Source organism: Eurosta solidaginis, chromosome 5 (assembly GCF_040869045.1).
Source record: "Eurosta solidaginis isolate ZX-2024a chromosome 5, ASM4086904v1, whole genome shotgun sequence".
Classification (NCBI taxonomy): Eukaryota; Metazoa; Arthropoda; class Insecta; order Diptera; family Tephritidae; genus Eurosta; species Eurosta solidaginis.
Window position 1 is genome coordinate 11,312,586 of NC_090323.1, and position 20,406 is coordinate 11,332,991.

The 20,406-nt window shown below is 36.5% G+C and overlaps 1 protein-coding gene across 26 annotated transcripts in view; it reads left to right on the plus strand.

The window, feature by feature from the left end:
* nrm (neuromusculin) overlaps positions 1-20,406 on the plus strand; it is an 819,260-nt gene that overhangs the window by 557,923 nt on the left and 240,931 nt on the right. The window lies entirely within an intron of this gene.

The following is a 20,406-nucleotide window of genomic DNA, read 5'->3' on the forward strand; positions in this document are numbered from 1 at the left end:
ACAAGAACAAAAGCATGCTAAAGCAAAAAAAAAAAAAAAAAAACAATGAATAATGTGGCACGTTTAGAACAGCTGTTCCTTTAGTAGTAAGGAGGTAAAAGCGTTATTCATGAGGAACATCGCACCTAACATAAGTGAGAAGGAATATCGATTAGTCGCTTTACTTAGCGTTATATTTCTAATATATTACATACATTCTCAATTGCAAAACATTTTAATAAAAAAGGTAAAGACACTTAATGCTGTACTTCATTTACGTGTTTCTCACACGAAAAAAATTCACTTCATAGGCGACAAAAAAAGTATGCCATAGCGCTCAACTAATATAAGGACATAACTTAAGCTCTGCAAAATTTTCATGTTGTTAGTATTTGTGGTTGTTGTTCACTCATATATCTGCACTGTACATACATATATACATAACTGTTAGACATACTCCAAGTTTATTTATTCCTTATTTTGCTTGAGGTTTTGATTTTTATCATGGATGTGTAATAACTACTTCAACACCTCGTTTGCCAACTTAACAAGTCAAAGTACTATATTATTGTAGAAAAACAATTTAGGCCTATCACACGTACAATCTAAATAAACAAATCTATATAGTAATTCCGCCTGGTACATGGTCTGGCTAGAGCGAGCACTTTGTAGAAATGAATGCTTACACGTGAATTTTTTTGCAACTTATAAATATGTGAGTACATATATTTGCATTTATATAAAAATACACACATACAAACCTACAAATATATTACGAAAGTAAATAATTAGTACCTTTGACAAATTTTCTGGCAATTCGGTATTTCTAGATACACAACAGAGAGCAAAAGGGTTTTAAACATAAAAGCTTAGTACATTTTTAGCACCTGTTAATGTTTTTATATAAATATACTAGAGTGCACTCGGCAGGCATTGGTCTGCTCGAGTTTTGGTTTGTTTATATTTAAAAAGTGAGCCTCATCTCCGTCTTTACTCTATATCCAATTAATTTACCTTTTATAATCAATTTTTCTTCTTATTCTCATCCATCCCCTTAAAATATACTTCCCAGCGAAACCAATGCACAATACCAAACCCATTCTCAATCCCACTCCCACCCCCACTCGCTCTACAATTCCCACTCACACTCCCATTTCCACACATAGCGCGCTGAAAGAAATGGTGCTAGTAAAATCAACAAATCGGTTCTGTTCTTCTTGACTTAACGGTGATTCGGTGAAATTCATCGAATAATGGTTAATTCGACCGAGTTCTTTGTCAAGCGAACAAATTAGTTTAGTCATTTCAACAGAATAGAAATTGCCGCTCTAAATTTAACAAAATTTTGTAAAATTGACAGATTCCTAATCAATCTAACTGATTTTTCTGTTAACACAAGTGATCTCACTGGTTATTTCAACAGCGATCAACAGTCAATACATGAGCAAATTTCAAAGAGAAAGAGCATTTTATGCTCACTGCGCTCTCTACTTTGTACTTATGACGATGGTGGCACTTGTTAAAAATAAAAACACCAAAATAAGAAAACCACCAAATCGAAAAAACACACAAAATGGGAAAACAACAAAAAACTAGTTTTTCAGTTACCAATACACAATTTACTGTGGAAAAAATTATGAGATACCGGAACACCCATCTATCGGGTACAATTTTGCAACTTATCGTCCAAGCGATATGCAAAATTGCGCCCTCTTGTTGCACAAGTTTTGCTTGAACGAACAGGATTTTTCCAAAGTTAGTAACATTTTGTTCAAATTTTTATGAATTTTCACCCATGCGAACGAATCTAATAAGATAAAAAATATCCTTTTTTAATGTTGATGTTTCCGACAAAAAAAATTTGAGTTGTTTTGGAATGGTTTCAACTTAAAGTGTTACGAAAATTAAACTTGCCGAATTACATGTAAAGTTACTCCAGTGGTGAATTACCTTCCTACGATTTGATTCTTTACTTTTCTATAACTTACAAGTTCTCTTTTTAAAATGTTACGTCAAACATTTAAACTAAAAGTATTGTTCGAAACAATCAAGTGTGGCAACTACATGCGAGAGAAGAAATTGAGAATGAGCTGAGCTGTAACTGAAAGAATTTAGAATCAGTTTTTTGAGTACTATTTTTATACTCAGTTGAGCAGAGCTCACAGAGTATATTAACTTTGATTGGATAACGGTTGGTTGTACAGGTATAAAGGAATCGAGATAGATATAGACTTCCATATATCAAAATCATCAGTATCGAAAAAAAATTTGATTAAGCCATGTCCGTCCTCCGACCGTCCGTCCGTATGTCCGTTAACACGATAACTTGAGTAAATTTTGAGACATCTTGACGAAATTTGGTATGTAGGCTTTTGGGCGCTCATCTCAGATCGCTATTTAAAATGAACGATATCGGACTATAACCACGCCCACTTTTTAGATATCGAAAATTTCGAAAAATCGAAAAATTGGGATAATTCATTACCAAAGAGGTATAAAGCGATGAAACTTGGTAGGTGGGTTGAACTTATGACGCCAAATAGAAATTAAGTAAAATTTTGGACAATGGGCGTGGCACCGCCCACTTTTAAAAGAAGGAAATTTAGAAGTTTTGAAAACTGTAATTTGGAAGTCGTTGAAGATATCATGATGAAATTTGGCAGGAACGTTACTCCTAGTACTATATGTATGCTTAAGAAAGATTAGCATTTGGTAGCGGCTTAGATTCTAGGACGATAACTGTTTTCTGTAAAAAAGGGCGAAATCGGTGGAAGCCACGCCCAGTTTTTATACACAGTCGACCGCCTGTCCTTCCGGTCGGCCATTAACACGATAACTTGAGCAAAAATCGATATATCTTTACTAAACTCAGTTCACATAATTATCTGAACTCACTTTCTATTGGTATAAAAAATGGCCGAAATCTGACTATGACCACGCCCACTTTTTCGATATCGAAAATTACGAAAAATGAAAAAACTGTCATAATTCTATACCAAATACGAAAAAAGGGGTTGAAACATGGTAATTAGATTGGTTTATTGACGCAAAATTTAAATCTTAGAAAAAAACTTTGTAAAATAGGTGTGACACCTACCATATTAAGTATAAGAATATGAAAAAGTTCTGCAGGGCGAAATCAAAAGCCTTTGGAATCATGGCAGGAATACTGTTCGTGGTATTACATATATAAATAAATTAGCGGTACCCGACAGATGATGTTCTGGGTCACCCTGGTCCACATTTTGGTCGATATCTCGAAAACGCCTTCACATATACAACTACCACCACTCCGTTTTAAAATTCTTATTAATACCTTTAATTTGACACCCATATTGTACAAACACATTATAGAGTCACCCCTGCTCCACCTTTATGGCGATATATCGAAAAGGCGTCCACCTATAGGACTAAGGCCCACTCCCTTTTAAAATACTCATTATCACCTTTCGTTTGATACCCATAATGTACAAACGCATTCTAGAGTCAACCCTGGTCCACCTTTATAACGATATCCCGAAAAGGCGTCCACCTGTAGAATTAAGGCCCACTCCCTTTTAAAATACTCGTTAACACCTTTCATTTGATACCCATATCGTAAAAAATTCTAAAGTCACCCCTGGTCCACCTTAATGGCGATATCTCGAAAAGGCGTCCACCTATAGAACTAAGGCCCACTCCCTTTTTAAATACTCATTAACACCTTTCGTTTGATACCCATATAGTACAAACGCATTCTAGAGTCATCCCTGGCCCACCTTTATGGCGATATCTCGAAAAGGCGTCCACCCGTAGAACTAAGGCCCACCCACTTCTAAAATACTCATTAACACCTTTCATTTGATACCCATATAGTACAAATTAATTCTAGAGTCACCCCTGGTCCACCTTTATGGCAATATCTCGAAAAGGCGTCCACCCATAGAACTAAGGCCCACTCCCTTTTAAAATACTCATTAACACCTTTTATTTGGTATCCGTATCGAACAAAAAAATTCTAGAGTCTCCCCTGGTCCACCTTTATATCGATATCTCGAAAAGGCGTCCACACATAGAACTAAGGCCAACTCCCTTTTAAAATACTCATTAACACCTTTCGTTTGATACCCATATTGTACAAACGCATTCTAGAGTCATCCCTGGTCCACCTTTATGGCGATATCTCGAAAAGGCGTCCACCCATAGAACTAAGGCCCACTCCCTTTTAAAATACTCATTAACACCTTTTATTTGGTACCCGTATCGAACAAAAAAATTCTAGAGTCACCCCTGGTCCACCTTTATATCGATATCTCGAAAAGGCGTCCACACATAGAACTAAGGCCCACTCCCTTTTAAAATACTCATTAACACCTTTCGTTTGATACCCATATTGTACAAACGCATTCTAGAGTCATCCCTGGTCCACCTTTATGGCGATATCTCGAAAAGGCGTCCACCCATAGATCTAAGGCCCACCCACTTTTAAAATACTCATTAACACTTTTCATTTGATACCCATATCGTACAAATTAATTCTAGAGTCACCGCTGGTCCACCTTTATGGCAATATCTCGAAAAGGCGTCCACCCATAGAACTAAGGCCCACTCCCTTTTAAAATACTCATTAACACCTTTTATTTGGTACCCATATCGTACAAACTAATTCTAGAGTCACCCCTGGTCCACCTTTATAACGATATACCGAAAAGGCGTCCATCTATAGAACTAAGGCCCACTCCCTTTTAAAATACTCCTTAACACCTTTCATTTGATACCCATATCGTACAAACAAATTCTAGAGTCACCCCTGATCCACTTTTATGGCAATATCTCGAAAAGGCGTCAACCCATAGAACTGAGGCCCACTCCCTGTTAAAACACTCATTAACACCTTTCGTTTGATACCCATATCGTACAAACAAATTCCAGAGTCACCCCTGGTCCACCTTTATGGCGATATCTCGAAAAGGCGTCCACCTATAGAACTAAGCCCCACTCCCTTTTAAAATACTCATTAACACCTTTAATTTGATACCCATATCGTACAAACAAATTCTAAAGTCAGCCCTGGTCCACCTTTATGGCGATATCTCGAAAAGGTGTCCACCTATAGAACTATGGCCCACTACCTCTTAAAATACTCTTTAATACCTGCCATTTGATACGCATGTCATACAAGCACATTCCAGGGTTACCCTAGGTTCATTTTCCTATATGGTGATTTTCCCTTATTTTGTCTCCATAGCTCTCAACTGAGTATGTAATGTTCGGTTACACCCGAACTTAGCCTTCCTTACTTGTTATCTCTTTGCTTAACTTTGAATACCAGAATATTTGCAAAATAGCTATTCCTGAATGAGCATGCTGTTGAACTAATTTTTATCGAAAAGAGAGGAGATATTGAGAGAAATGAAAGATATGTGCTAAGAGGAAGCGCCAAATTGACCGAAAGGGAGAAAAAGGGAAAGTTTATAAAAAAAAAAATAAATGTAAGGCGCGATAACCTCCGAAGAGATCTAAGGCCAAGCTTCTCTTCCAATTTGCGTCGTGCTCCTCTTGATTTTTCCCTACAAATTGGCCGGACGGGACCTACATGTTTTATGCCGACTCCGAACGGCATCTGCAAGGCAGATGAGTTTTCACTGAGAGCTTTTCATGGCAGAAATACAATCGGAGCACTTGCCAGACACTGCCGAGGGGTGACCCCGCTTAGAAAAAATTTATTCTAATTGAAAAATCTTATTTCTAAAATTTTGATGTTGCTTTGCCCGGGAGTTGAACCCAGGGCATACGGTGTGATAGGCGGAGCATGCTACCATCACACCACGGTGTTGTAGCAAAGCTCGAGTTCCTCGAAACCATACTAAAAAGTTCACTGGGAAACGAAGTTAAAATGATTATGATGTAACCAGGCACTTGCTTTATGGCTTCTTGGTAGTGCCTCCCATGCATAGCAGCAATATTATTTTAAAATTAAAATAATTATTTTCCTAACCGCTCTACAAGCTTGTCCTAGCCATAAACCCAAAGTAACCTTATTACCTGTGCTACTTGATTTTTAATTGATTTAGAGCTACCTATCAACGCACTCTACGACCTCACTCTTACGCTTGCTTTCCTAAATGCCCTTCACCCTAAAAGCCAACAACACAGCAATAAAGTTAACCGTAGGCAACACCTCGTTATGTGACATCTCTTGGCGACCCATCAACAACATCATTAGTGACCACTTAATTGTCGCTAATTCCAATTTGATTGAGAGAGCGTAAAAGAGGTGGTCGTTGGTCAGTTTGTCGTTCAACGATAATACAACATAAAAACATTTACACACACATACACACATAAATACAACACACCTTCATCACGTCATTGTAGCGCTTCTTCCATTTCATGTTTCTTGGCATCATTGTCCTGCTACGTTGTTATCCTTACACTTACTCACTTATAAACAGAGTAGATAATATGGTTTTGCAACTTGAATTTGTCGTGTGTATTTAGCAGCTAATTGACAGCGCGAATTGGTCAAAGGTTTTAGTAGTCAATTCAAATATCAGCACAGAGTGACATTCATATGTTTTTGCTCTTACATATATACACGTGCATATCGAGTAGAGAGTCGCCTAATCAAGCGGTTGGCTGCTTGTCACCGTGTCAAATTCTCTGACGCAGCGATTTTCTATCAAACAGCATATCTTGAAGCTAGTACAAACGCTGGGTTCGCAAATAATAGCCGTATATACCCTACACACATACTTATGTATATTAGAAGGTGAGGTTTCAGTATGTATATACTCTTATGCTACTGGCCGAAGATAAATACGAGTATTTGTGTACATGTGATCAATTCAATTAGACTGTTAATTGCAACGCAAATTGCCAAAATTGAAGCACTTCATTTACCAATACCTCAAATGTGTTTGTGTGTGTGCTCGCGGTATGTTTGTATTGGTCTTTGATATCAATATATCTTCGTAAAATTGTAATATGTAGTCAGATCCAAATATAATATTGCAGATATTTGCGATTATTTAATATGAGAAGATAATCAATTTATGTTAGAATTTTCATCTGTAAGAAATATTACTTTAAAAGACCGCTTCTCGAGGAGATGTTCTACTGTACATTTGTTAGAGTATGATGTAACTCCACACTCCTCAGAAATGCGTAGTCTCTCAGGCACAGAAGCGCTGCGTTGCGTTCATGTAGTTTTCTTAATAAAATCTCCGACTAGATTGAGTTCTCCATAGGTTCAATAATATTCTGTTTGTGGTAATTTAACAAATTTTTCAAAATCACGAAATCAGACTTTCCACGACATTTTTGCTCGCATATTAACAAGTGATCATCGCAACAGTTGCTACGAATGTCTTTGGCGCTTAAGAGTAGCTGGTTTTTATCTTTAAATAGTTATGCTCAATGTGTACCGCATTCAATCCAGCGTCGATCACACTTTTTCGCTCAGCGGCTAGTTTGTTCGGATGAATGTTAAGTTCGCAAACTGCAAGCAGACAGATTTGCTACGCTAGATCAATACCCCTTAAAAGTCTATATGGTTTGACCAATACAACATAGAGCCAGTTCACTGCTTGCGAAAAGAGCTATCAAATCATTAGCCCATCAACTCCTCATAGCTGTACAAAGCAAACGGAGTTTTCTAAGCCCTGTCATTTATCATAGTTCCTTGAAAAATTCAGCGATTATATATTTACTCTAGAACAAAACTTATTCCGGCTTTCTTTTAGTACTTTCTTGTTAGCCCCGACTTTGCTTAAAGCTTATCCAATATCAGAACATCAAACACGAGTTTCTTTTTCGAACATCGAATTGTTTCCCGTTTCTGGTTACCACCATTAGCAGTAGAAATCTTTGTATGCTTACACTAATTGTTTCTACTTCAATATAAGCCGTCATAAAACGTTTGAGAAGTTTCAGCACTCGCGGTTGGGTGATTGTCGCGCGAATGAAATGCTTGGATATTTGTCTGTGCATTCTTATATGCCTGCTGATCGGTGTTACAGTGGGACTATATGTAGATGTAACTATATGAATGTGGAGTGGTTATTGTACTGAATGGTCTGCGCTCAAGGTACGTTCTTTGCCACCAGGGGATGGATTCAATAAGTGCGAGTTTTAAAGTGTACACTTTTTACTCATATAATTTGTTTGAAAGAAAGGTATGCATTTCAAAACTCACACTTACTGAATACACTCTCAGGTCCACAGGTAGAATCTGCAGAATGGCATACAGTTCAGCCATCGGGGTTGATTTCTGAAATCCCGTTCTGCTAAGCTTTGATACCCTGTGATGATATTTTCGTAATAACCTACTGTTGGAAAAGGTTTAGGTCGGCCACTAAACAAAACTTTTGAGCACAGTTCCAAGTACGAAAAAAACAAAAAAAAAATTTTCGAAATGCTCTAGTGTTTATAAATGCATGTATGGTCACAATTTCTGGCAATTTAACTTAAAAATAAAACAACTAAGTATTTTTCAGTTCCTCTATAACAATAAACTAAACAATACCTTTTTTCTTGCGTTTCATTAGAGGTACGTACCATTTTCTAAAATAATGAGTTGTCCAACATATGACAATTTAAATGGTAAACTATTTCAATTTTAATGCGAGTTTTTAACAACACCAATATATGTAAATAGACAAATCGTCGGATTGGATTAAAAGCCTGCTTAGTAACATACAAAAAAATAGATGATATATTTTTTATCTCAGCTTATATCAAGCTGCATCGAAAAATATTTTTTGACAAAACTGGTACATAGCAGGTTTATATTCTAAGCTGACGATATGTATGTTTTTATGTTGATCAAATGTTATACTACTTGTTTTATGCCGACTCCGAAAGGCATTAGCAAGGCCGATGAGTTTTCTTTGAGAGCTTTTCATGACAGAAATACACTCAGAGTGCTTGCCAAACACTGCCGAGGGGCCTAGAAAAATTTTCTTTTAATTAAAAAAACTTGTTTCTAAAATTTTGATGTTGCTTTTACCGGGGCGTGAACCCAGGATCTTCGGTGTGGATGGCGGAGCACGCCACCATCACAGCACTGCGGCCACCAACGTTAAAAAATATTTATAAATTTTTCGAAAAAATACTGAAAGTTTTCTCTCTGGTAAAATCAACCGAGTTACGGGTCAATTTAATGGAATTTTAAATTTTTATACATAAGCTGTGAATGATTCTGACCGTTTTGACCGTTTCAACAGTCAAATCAACATCCTAGCATAACAAATGTTGCTGTCAATCTAACAATGCACATGAAAGCAATTAAAATAACAGATTTTTGTCAAATATTAGACATCAGAGATATTTGCGGCAAAATGGTCATAAAAACAAAGCTGTAAGCGCCATGAGCTTAATATGTCGCAATGAAATCAGTTTCCTTAAGAGATAAATTAGTTATACTAATTTAGAATCCGTTATTTTTACAGAATACTGTTTACTTGAAACCAACAGTTTCTCTGTTGAAATGACTGAATAAACGTATTGTCTTGATAAGAAACCCAGTTAAATGAACCATAATGCGATTACTTTTACTGAGTGTCTCTTAATATAAAAGCAACAAACCCATTATTCTGATTTTATTACGCAAAGCGCTTGGAACTACACTAACCTTTTGCTAACAAGTAAGGAAGGCTAAGTTCGGGTGTAACCGAATATTACATACTCAGCTGAGAGCTATGGAGACAAAATAATGGAAAATCACCATGTAGGAAAATGAACCTAGGGTAACCCGGGAATGTCTTTGTATGACATGTGTATCAAATGGAAGGTATTATAGAGTATTTTAAGAGGGAGTAGGCCATATTGCTATTGGCGGACGCCGTTTAGGGATATCGCCATAGAGGTGGACCAGGGGTGACTCTGGAATGTGTTTGTACGACATGGGTATCAAATTAAAGGTGTTAATTACGGTTTTAAAGGGGTGATGGTAGTTGTATATGTGAAGGCATTTTCGAGATATCGACCAAAATGTGGACCAGGGTGACCCAGAACATCATCTGTCGGGTACCGCTAATTTATTTATATATGTAATACCACGAACATTATTCCTTCCAAAGATTCCAAGTGCTTTTGATTTCACCCTGCAAAACTTTTTCATTTTCTTCTACTTAATATGGCAGGTGTCACACCCATTTTACAAAGTTTTTTTCTAAAGTTATGTTTTGCGTCAACAAACCAATCAAATTACCATGTTTCAAACCTTTTTTCGTATTTGGTATAGAATTATGGAATTTTTTTAATTTTTCGTAACTTTCAATATCGAAAAAGTGGGCGTGGTCATAGTCTGATATCGGCCATTTTTTACACCAATACAAAGTGAGTTCAGATAAGTACGTGAACTAAGTTTAGTTAAGATATATCATTTTTTGCGCAAGTTATCGTGTTAACGGCCGAGCGGAGGGACAGACCGTCGACTGTGTATAAAAACTGGTCGTGGCTTTGACCGATTTCGCCCATTTTCCCAAAAAACACTTACCGTCATAGAATCTATGCCCCTGTCAAATTTCACAAGGATTGGTAAATTTTTGTTCGACTTATGGCATTAAAAGTATTCTAGACAAATTAAATGAAAAAGGGCGGAGCCACGCCCATTTTGAAATTTTCTTTTATTTTTGTATTTTGTTGCACCATATCATTACTGGATTTGAATGTTAACATAATTTACTTATATACTGTAAAGATATTAAATTTTTTGTTAAAATTTGACTTTAAAAAAATTTTTTTTAAATTGGCGTGGTCGTTCTCCGATTTTACTAATTTTCATTAAGCATACATATAGTAATAGGAGTAACGTTCCTGTCAAATTTCATCATGATATCTTCAACGACTTGGCGGCCACCGTGGTGTGATGGTAGCGTGCTCCGCCTACCACAGCGTATGCCCTGGGCTCACATCCCGTGCAATGCAATTTCAAAATTTTAGAAATAATGTTTTTCAATTAGAAGAAAAATTTTCTGAACGGGGTCGCCCCTCGGCAGTGTTTGGCAAGCGCCCCGGGTGTATTTCTGCCATGAAAAGCTCTCAGTGAAAACTCATCTGCCTTGCAGATGCCGTTCGGAGTCGGCATAAAATATGTAGGTCCCGGCCGGCCAATTTGTAGGGAAAATCAAGAGGAGCACGACACAGATTGGAAGAGAAGCTCGGCCTTAGATCTCTTCGGAGGTTATCGCGATCTGAGATGAGTGCCCAGGAACCTACATACCAAATTACATCAAAATACCCCAAAATTTACTCAAATGATCGTGTTAACTGACAGACCAATAAAGGGATAGGCCAATAAATTATTTAAAAACAAGTAAGGAAGGTTAAGTTCGGGTGTAACCGAACATTACATACTCAGTTGAGAGCTATGGTGACAACATAAGGGAAAATAACCATGTAGGAAAATGAACCGAGGGAAACCCTGGAATGTGTTTGTATGACATGTGTATCAAATGAAAGGCATTAAAGAGTATTTTATGAGGGAGTGGGCCATAGTTCTATAGGTGGACGCCATTTATGGATATAGCCATAAAGGTGGATCAGGGTTGACTCTAGAATGCATTTTTACGATATGGGTATCAAACGAAAGGTGTTAATGAGTATTTTAAAAGGGAGTAGGCCTTAGTTCTATAGGTGGACGCCGTTTCGAGATATCGCCATAAAGGTGGGCCAGGGGTGACTCTAGAATTCGTTTGTGCAATACGGGTATCAAACGAAAGGAGTTAATGAGTATTTTAAAAGGGAGTGGGCCTTAGTTCTATGTGTGGACGCCTTTTCGAGATATCGCCATAAAGGTGGACCAGGGGTGACTTTAGAATTTGTTTGTATGATATGGGTATCAAATGAAAGGTGTTATTGATTATTTTAAAAGGGCGTGGGGCTTAGTTCTATAGGTGGACCCCTTTTCGAGATATCGCCATAAAGGTGGACCAGGGGTGACTCTAGAATTCGTTTGTGCAATATGGGTATCAAACGAAAGGAGTTAATGAGTATTTTAAGAGGGAGTGGGCCTTATTTCTATAGGTGGACGCCTTTTCGAGATATCGCCATAAAGATGGACCAGGTGTGACTCTAGAATGCGTTTGTACGATATGGGTATCAAATGAAAGGTGTTAATGAGTATTTTAAAAGGGAGTAATCCTTAGTTCCATAGGTGGAAGCCGTTTCGAGATATCGCCATAAAGGTGGGCCAGGGGTGACTCTAGAATTCGTTTGTGCAATATGGGTATCAAACGAAAGGAGTTAATGAATATTTTAAGAGGGAGTGGGCCTTTCTGGACCAGGGGTGACTCTAGACTTTGTACGATATGGGTATCAAATGAAAGGTGTTAATGAGTATTTTTAAAAGGGAGTGGGCCTTTGTTCTATAGGTGTTCGCCTTTTCGAAATATCGCCATAAAGGTGGACCAGGGGTGACTCTAGAATGAGTTTGTACGATATGGGTATCAAATTAAAGGTATTAATGAGAATTTTAAAAGGGAGTGGTGGTAGTTGTATATGTGAAGGCGTTTTCCAGATATCGACCAAAATGTGGACCAGGGTGACCCAGAACATCATCTGTTGGGTACCGCTACTTTATTTATATATGTAATACCTGCCAAGATTTTAAGGGTTTTTTATTTCGTCCTGCAGAACTTTTTCATTTTCTTCTACTTAATATGGTAGGTGTCACAACCATTTTATAAAGTTTTTTCTAAAGTTATATTTCGCGTCAATAAAACAATCCAATTACCTTACCATATTTCATCCCTTTTTTCGTATTTGGTATAGAATTATGGCATTTTTTTCATTTTTCGTAATTTTCGATATCGAAAAAGTGGGCGTGGTCATAGTCGGATTTCGTTCATTTTTCATACCAAGATAAAGTGAGTTCAGGTAAGTACGTGAACTGAGTTTAGTAAAGATATATCGATTTTTGCTCAAGTTATCGTGTTAACGGCCATGCGGAAGGACAGACGGACGACTGTGTATAAAAACTGGGCGTGACATCAACCGATTTCGCCCATTTTCACAGAAAACAGTTAACGCCATAAAATCTATGCCCCTACTAAATTTCAACAGTATTGGTTAATTTTTGTTCGACTTATGGCGTTAAAAGTATCCTAGACAAATTAAATGAAAAAGGGCGGAGCCACGCCCATTTTTAAATTTTCTTTTATTTTTGTATTTTGTTGCACCATATCATTACTGGAGTTGAATCTTGACATAATTTACTTATATACTGTAAAGATATTAATTTTTTTGTTAAAATTTTACTTTAAAAAAAAATTTTTTTTAAAAGTGGGCGTGGTCCTTCTCCGATTTTGCTAATTTTTATTAAGCGTACATATAGTAATAAAAGTAACGTTCCTGCCAAATTTCATCATGATATCTTCAACGACTGCCAAATTACAGCTTGCAAAAGTTTTAAATTACCTTCTTTTAAAAGTGGGCGGTGCCACGCCCATTGTCCACAATTTTACTAATTTTCTATTTTGCGTCAGAAGTTCAACTCATCTACCAAGTTTCGTCGCTTTATCGGTCTTTTGTAATGAATTATCGCACTTTTTCGGTTTTTCGAAATTTTCGATATCGAAAAAGTGGGCGTGGTTATAGTCCGATATCGTTCATTTCAAATAGCGATCTGAGATGAGTGCTCAGGAATCTACATACCAAATTTCATCAAGATACCTCAAAATTTACTCAAGTTATCGTGTTAACGGACGGACGGACGGACGGACGGACGGACATGGCTCAATCAAATTTTTTTTCGATCCTGATTATTTTGATATATGGAAGTCTATATCTATCTCGATTCCTTTATATATGTACAACCAACCGTTATCCAATCAAACTTAATATACTCTGTGAGCTCTGCTCAACTTGGTATAAAAAAATTTAAAAAGAGCAATATTTTTTTTTTACCTTTTCACGCCATTTTAAATGAAGTTTTTTGAACTTTAAAATTTTCTTTTAAAATAAATGTATTAAAGTAAATGTTGCCTTTCCTTCCTTGCAGTTGGGAATAGCTTAACTTATATTCTGACAAAAAATTTTTTATCTCTAACTTTTTTTCGACCGAATTGAAGTTCGCTCGCGGTTAGTTTCTTCTTTGAAAGAAATTATATGATAATGCCATGCCACAAAATCAATGAGCATAACGTATTTTTGAAAGGTTATTAACAAAGATATGTGAAATCGAAAAAATGTGACAACAAAAATTGCAAAAGTATAACAACAAATACATGCGCAACAACACAAAGCTAAAGCTGAACAAGTTCAATCAGTCTTTCGCAAGACGTTTCTTTGCATAGCTTATATCGCTTGAGAGGCACATTGTTATTTGATACTTTCGCATTTTGTGCGGCAATGAAAAAAAAAAATGAACAAAAAACAATAACAACGGCTACCAAATCAACTGACACTTGGCAAACTAATTGACTTTGCGTAAATATGCAAGATGGTGACAAATCCATGAATAATAGTAGAAGTAACATAGGTGTGAAAGATGTTAGGTTACGAGTACTTAAGGAGTCGATGCTTTCGAGATCGGTCTTAAGGAAAAGTGGATTTTCGGAAAGTTTTTTTAGGAACTAAGCAGTAACCCAACGGGGCTCGGTAGATGATTGATAAAGAAGGAAGCAGGATAAAATCCGAATCAAAAGCCAAGCTGAATAATATTGAGCATTGAAAACAAGTCGCAAGACTTAACATAAACGAGGTTTGCCTTATTATAGGGCCACTTAAAGTTAACTCCTCCGCGGTTCATAAAGGTTTCTTTAGTTAGAAATCAATTAGAAATTTTAAAGACATATAACTTGTATTTCATTTGACTAAGATTTATTAGGTTACAAAAGAGCATACTCAAGGAAATTGAGAGATTTTTAAATAAGAAACTCGAAGTATTTTTTTGAGCTTTCGAACTTCCTTACAAATGTTTTTGTGTTTGGTTTGCGTAATTCCAATTTTAGAGAACTCCAAATAAAAAGTTCGAAACTTTAGTAAAATTATCGAATTTTTTCGAAAATATTTTCGAAATTCCTTTGCAAAGCTTCAATTAGAAAACTCATAAAAATTTTTACTTAAAATATTGACAAAAAAAAACTTTAAATTTTTTAAATTTTGACTGAAAACATTTTTACTTCCTTACACATCTTATTGGGTTTCTTGAAAACTTTTACACAAATTTTGAAATAATGTCTTCTAACTCTAAGCTTGTTTTCTTAACTTTACTTACTTATGTCGGCTAACAAGTCACACCAGTCGCTTCTTTATTGGGCAAGGGAATTCAAATAGTTTTTCACCTCGTCTTTTCGACCACTTTCTTTTTCTTCCACAGTAGGCGGGATCTAATAAGAGTACCTTTTTCAACGGAGCATCATCGCATAACATGGCCTAGCCAGCGAAGCCGCTGTGTTTTAAATCGATGGACTATGTTGATAATTTCTTTGACACTTCCAGAGCCGGTTAATCACATATTTCAGCCTTATATATACAGATTATGAGTCCCGAAATGATCCCGCGGGGATCCCGGACGGATCCCGAAAACCATCCAGTAACGATGCCGAAAGGGTCCCCAAATAATCCCGTATTTTTAGAGAAAAGGTCCCGAAATGACCAAGACGGGATCCCCGACGGATACCGAAATCCATCCAGAAACGATGCTGGAAGGGACCCCAAATGATCCCGTATTAGTCGAGAAAAAGTACCGAAATGACCCCGACGGTATCTCGGACGAACCCCGGAAACTATGCAGAAATGATCCCGAAATGACCCCGTCGAGATCCCCGACGGATCCCGGAAATTATGCAGAAATGATGCCGGAAAGGTCTTCGAATGATCTCCTAATAGTCCCGAAATGATCCTCGACGAAGCTATGCAGAAATGATGCCGGAAAGGTCTTCAAATGATCCCCTAATAGTCCCGAAATGATCCCGAACGGATCCCGAAAATCATACAGAAATGATGCAGGAAGGGACCCCAAAGGATCCCGAAAAAGTCGCGAAATGACCCCGACGGGATCCCGGACGGATCCCGAAAACCATCCAGAAATAATGGCGGAAGGGACCTAAAAGAAAAGAAAAGGGCGGGTGGGGGAGCGGAGGGTGTCACTGCTCACTTTGTAAGATCTCGACTTATTTGACCCATTGGGTCTGTGATATTGGTGAAGGCCAGTATACGTAAAGTTATTATGTGTAAAAATTATTAAAAAGTAATTTCTCGAAGGGGTCGTGGGACACCCACCCCCCTTTCCATGTTCGAAAAAATTTCGCTAGTAGACTACTGTATGTGTCCCAAATTTCATCAAAATCCGTGTAGCCGTTCTGGCGTGATTCAGTCGAAAAAACTAAAAAATATAATAATTAAATTATAACTATTCGTGGGGGCGGGGACCTCCCCCCTTTTCAAAAATATATAGCTAGTAGATCCTTCTGGACTATTGGCTATATGTGTGCCAAATTTCATCCAAATCCGTCCAGCCGTTCTTGCGTGATTGAGTCACAAAGACAAACGTCTGGACAAACATCCAAACATCTAAAAATTCAAACTTTTCCATTTATAATATAAAAAATATTAGATATTAGATTAGATATTAAGACGTGTACCATAAATGACTTGTGTAGCATTTGTTGGCAAGAGTGATTCTTCGCCGGATTTGAAGGTTGACGTTTTTCCTATGATTTTTTCTAAACTTCTAGCACACAATTTAGTTTTTGTTGACACGGTTAATTATATAAACCGGTTTTATATTAGGTTCCTCATATCCGTAAATCACTAAAATTTTTATATGCAGATGTGATCACATAAAGGTCCTATAAGCAAACCTGTTTGCTTTCAGTAATATTTTTTAAACTCTGCACCTGTGCAACAACAGCTGCTCCAACCGTTGGTAGCAACAATGCTACTGACCGACCAGCCGTTGTCATAAGCTTGTTATGGCTTCCTTGCTACGCTTTAAAAGTGTTAAAAAAATATAATGAAATTAATACTACTTCCATATTTTGCTCAGTGAGGATAAGGCTTTGAAGATGCACTTCTTTGACAGCACAAATGACAGGAAGTAGGCAATGAGGTGATGAAAAAATAAATTAAATTTTGTAAAAGAAAAAAATCAGAATTGCATAAATATGAGCTTGAAGATGGCTTAGTTTGGGTGAAGGGTTGAAATTTAATGCAGGAAGTGTGTTTTGGAGGCTATTACTGGCAGCTGATATGGCCATCGAGAGTGCAGTTTGTAAATATGGATATTATTAGTGGTTAACACCTGGTTGGTTTATTCGATAATTGGAAAGTTTCAGGTGAATGTTTGTACATTTTGTGTGAGTCATTCATATGAGCTAATGAGGCATGCCGGCTTTTTCAGATTTTTCTTTGTTGCAATCACAATTTTTTGTAGTTTTTTTTATTTTATACGCTTCTCAACCCTGCTTTATCGATTATATACTTACCGCATATTTATATTTAAAGCAAAACTGTCAGTCATTTTTTTTCCCATGTAAAAAATGACTATATTTGTGGCTCCCATACGACTTCTAAACTTTTTTCTCAATAATTTAAAAAAAAGCAAATATTTGCATATTTGCGTGCAATATTTTTGCACATGCATTCCACGAACGGAAATGATATTTTGATTAATTTCCGCTTTTCGGTTTTAATTATAAAATTAACAACAAAAAATATTAATTAAAGAAATGGGGGAGTAGGCGAAACGGAGCTTATAATGTTTAGCTATTTAAACGTAATTTCCCATTCGCGTGTTTAGTATTTTGTATTTACTCGCTGCGCTTGTCGCTCACCCTCCGTCAAAGTTGACAGCTGACAGCATTAACGCATTGTTGTATTCGTGCGTGTGTGTGTAAGTTTTCACGGTAATAAGTAGAAATTAATTGAATTGTATGTAAACAGGAAACGTGTATTTAGATATAAATTAATATTCTGATCAAAATTAGCAATTCGCTTCGTACTGCCATTTAGTTTTTCATAGAAATATGGTAGGACATGGTTCACATATCTTATTGCTACTTCGGGAAGCATCTGCAAGCTGACGTATTTTTTCTGACGGGCTTTTCATGGCAGTAATGCATCAAGAGGGTTACGCACAATTTTCTTCTAATTGCACAATTTCTTTTGTAAGGTTTGTGATGCTGTTTTTCGTGTGCCTTCAATTCAGGACCTTTTGCGTATTAGGTAAATCCGCTGGCGCCACATTATGCTGGCCGACTAATGTGATAGAGTTGGTTACAAGAAACCCAATATTACTTTTTTACATTCAATTAGCATAGGTTTACCTGACATTTCTATCTTAGATATTTTAAGTCGAAGTCTAGCTTCACAGCTTCCCAAATCAAATTATAACAATTGTCAATTTCACTTACCTAAAGCGAATTCTATTACAGATATGATTGAATCATATACATATCTAGTAATCGAGGCTCTGGCGACCCCAATTTCCCCATGCCTCTAAGCAGTGACCTCGGGATAGTACCTTGATGGTGACGGAATGTAACAGATCTATATCCGGCAAAGGGCCATCAACATCGACGAGCGTCTTTATAACTGTATAAAGAAGAAGAAGATTGCTTTATTTGCCCATATAAACATTTTTTAGTAGGTATCTTGTATCATCGTTAAAAACTGTACATGATGCTTAATATATAAAATACCTAAAAAAAATTTTTTAGGTTAAACGGTTTTATTGAAAACAATATTTACATGAAGTAATAATAATACTAAAAGCTCAAAAATAATTAGGTAGGTCCCAGGTGCTAGTCATCACACTCCTCATCAATCTAGGGCTTCGATAAGACAATTAAATGAAAGCGTTGGACGCGTAAAATTTCTATTGATAATCATATATAAGACCAACTGAACCTTAATCAAGTTATGCTACGCTTCACATTTTTAGAAATTTCACGCGCTCAACGCTTTTATTTAATTGTCTGATCAAAGCCCTAGATTGATGAGGAGTGTGATGACTAGCACCTAGGACCTACCTAATTATTTTCTAGCTTTTAGTATTATTATTACTTCATGTAAGTATTGTTTTCAATAAAACCGTTTAACTTAAAACAATTTAACAATTTAATTATTTTATTAAACATTGAGTTCTCTATAATAATATGTATAGCTTTGGATTTGGGTACTGAGTGTTAGAGCGCTGGTGTATTTTTCATACAAACTTGGAAATTTCCACACACTATTTGTATGGAAAGACTAAATACGCTTAGACGCACCTTTAGGCATTAATATGAAGACCTTCAATTTTTAGAAATTACTTTTTGTCATGAATAAAATTTACACTATACCAAAAAGAAATATATTCTTTCTTCATTGGCCCACCCTAATGTATATCTATATTATTATTATTTTTAGTTATTAGTTTTAATACACTAGCACATTAAGATTAAAATCTTTTATTGATAGACAAATTTATAAAAACCGTGTTATGCAATTTGATCACTAAAATAGTCAAATATAAGATTTTTAAAATTATTTTCTCTCGCTAAAGACTGAGGAATGGGGTTACATAGCCTAACACCGCTAACAAAGAAAAGCCTGGAAGAGGTTAAATAATTAAATTTTGGAGGAATAAAATTAGAGGAGCGTGTGCTTTTGGAAAACGTAAGCTTATAGTATAAATAACCCGGATTTTTGTAAACTAGCAATCTAAACATAAAAATGCAATTACGCGCTTTGATAAAATTTATTAGGTCACATCCAAGAATTGAGTTTCTCAACGTAGATAAGTGAGCGAATTTCTTCAAACCGTGCACATATCTAGTGGCGTGGTTGAAAGCAAAACTGAGTTTATGAAGGGCGATAGCATCTAAATTGCTATAAACTACCTAAAAGTAGGTTATGTAAGGTACAATAAGCCACAGAATAAGCTTTTTCTTGGTATCAGAAGGTACGAAAATTGATGACACTCTAAGGCACCGCAATGTATAATAGATTTTTCCCACAACTTGATTGACGTGGTATTCGCAGGACAACTTAGAGTTGATTACAAAGCCCAGATTCGTACTTTTTCGATTAACTGAATTCTTGCAGATCCAATGTAAAGGCGTGGGATATCAGAAATCTGGATCTTATCTTTATATATTGGAAGAACATATGATTTTTGAGCATTAAGGCACAGAAGGTTTGACCTAGACCACTCCATAATCGAGCGTAATTCCGCACTCAGCTTACCTGTTAAATCCTGAACCAAGCTGATATGGCTTGAAATGTATAATTGCACATCATCCGCTTAAGCATGCCGTCGAGCATAAGAGCAGACACTAAAAATGTCATTTATAAAGATAGTGAAAAGAAGGGAACCCAAGACAGAGCCCTGTGGCACTCCAGACCTGGTAAGAGCCGCTGCATAGAAACTATTCCCGACTTTAACATTATGAGTTCGATTGCTAAGATAACTCTTTACCAGCTGAACTGCGTTTTCATCAAAACCGAAACATTTGT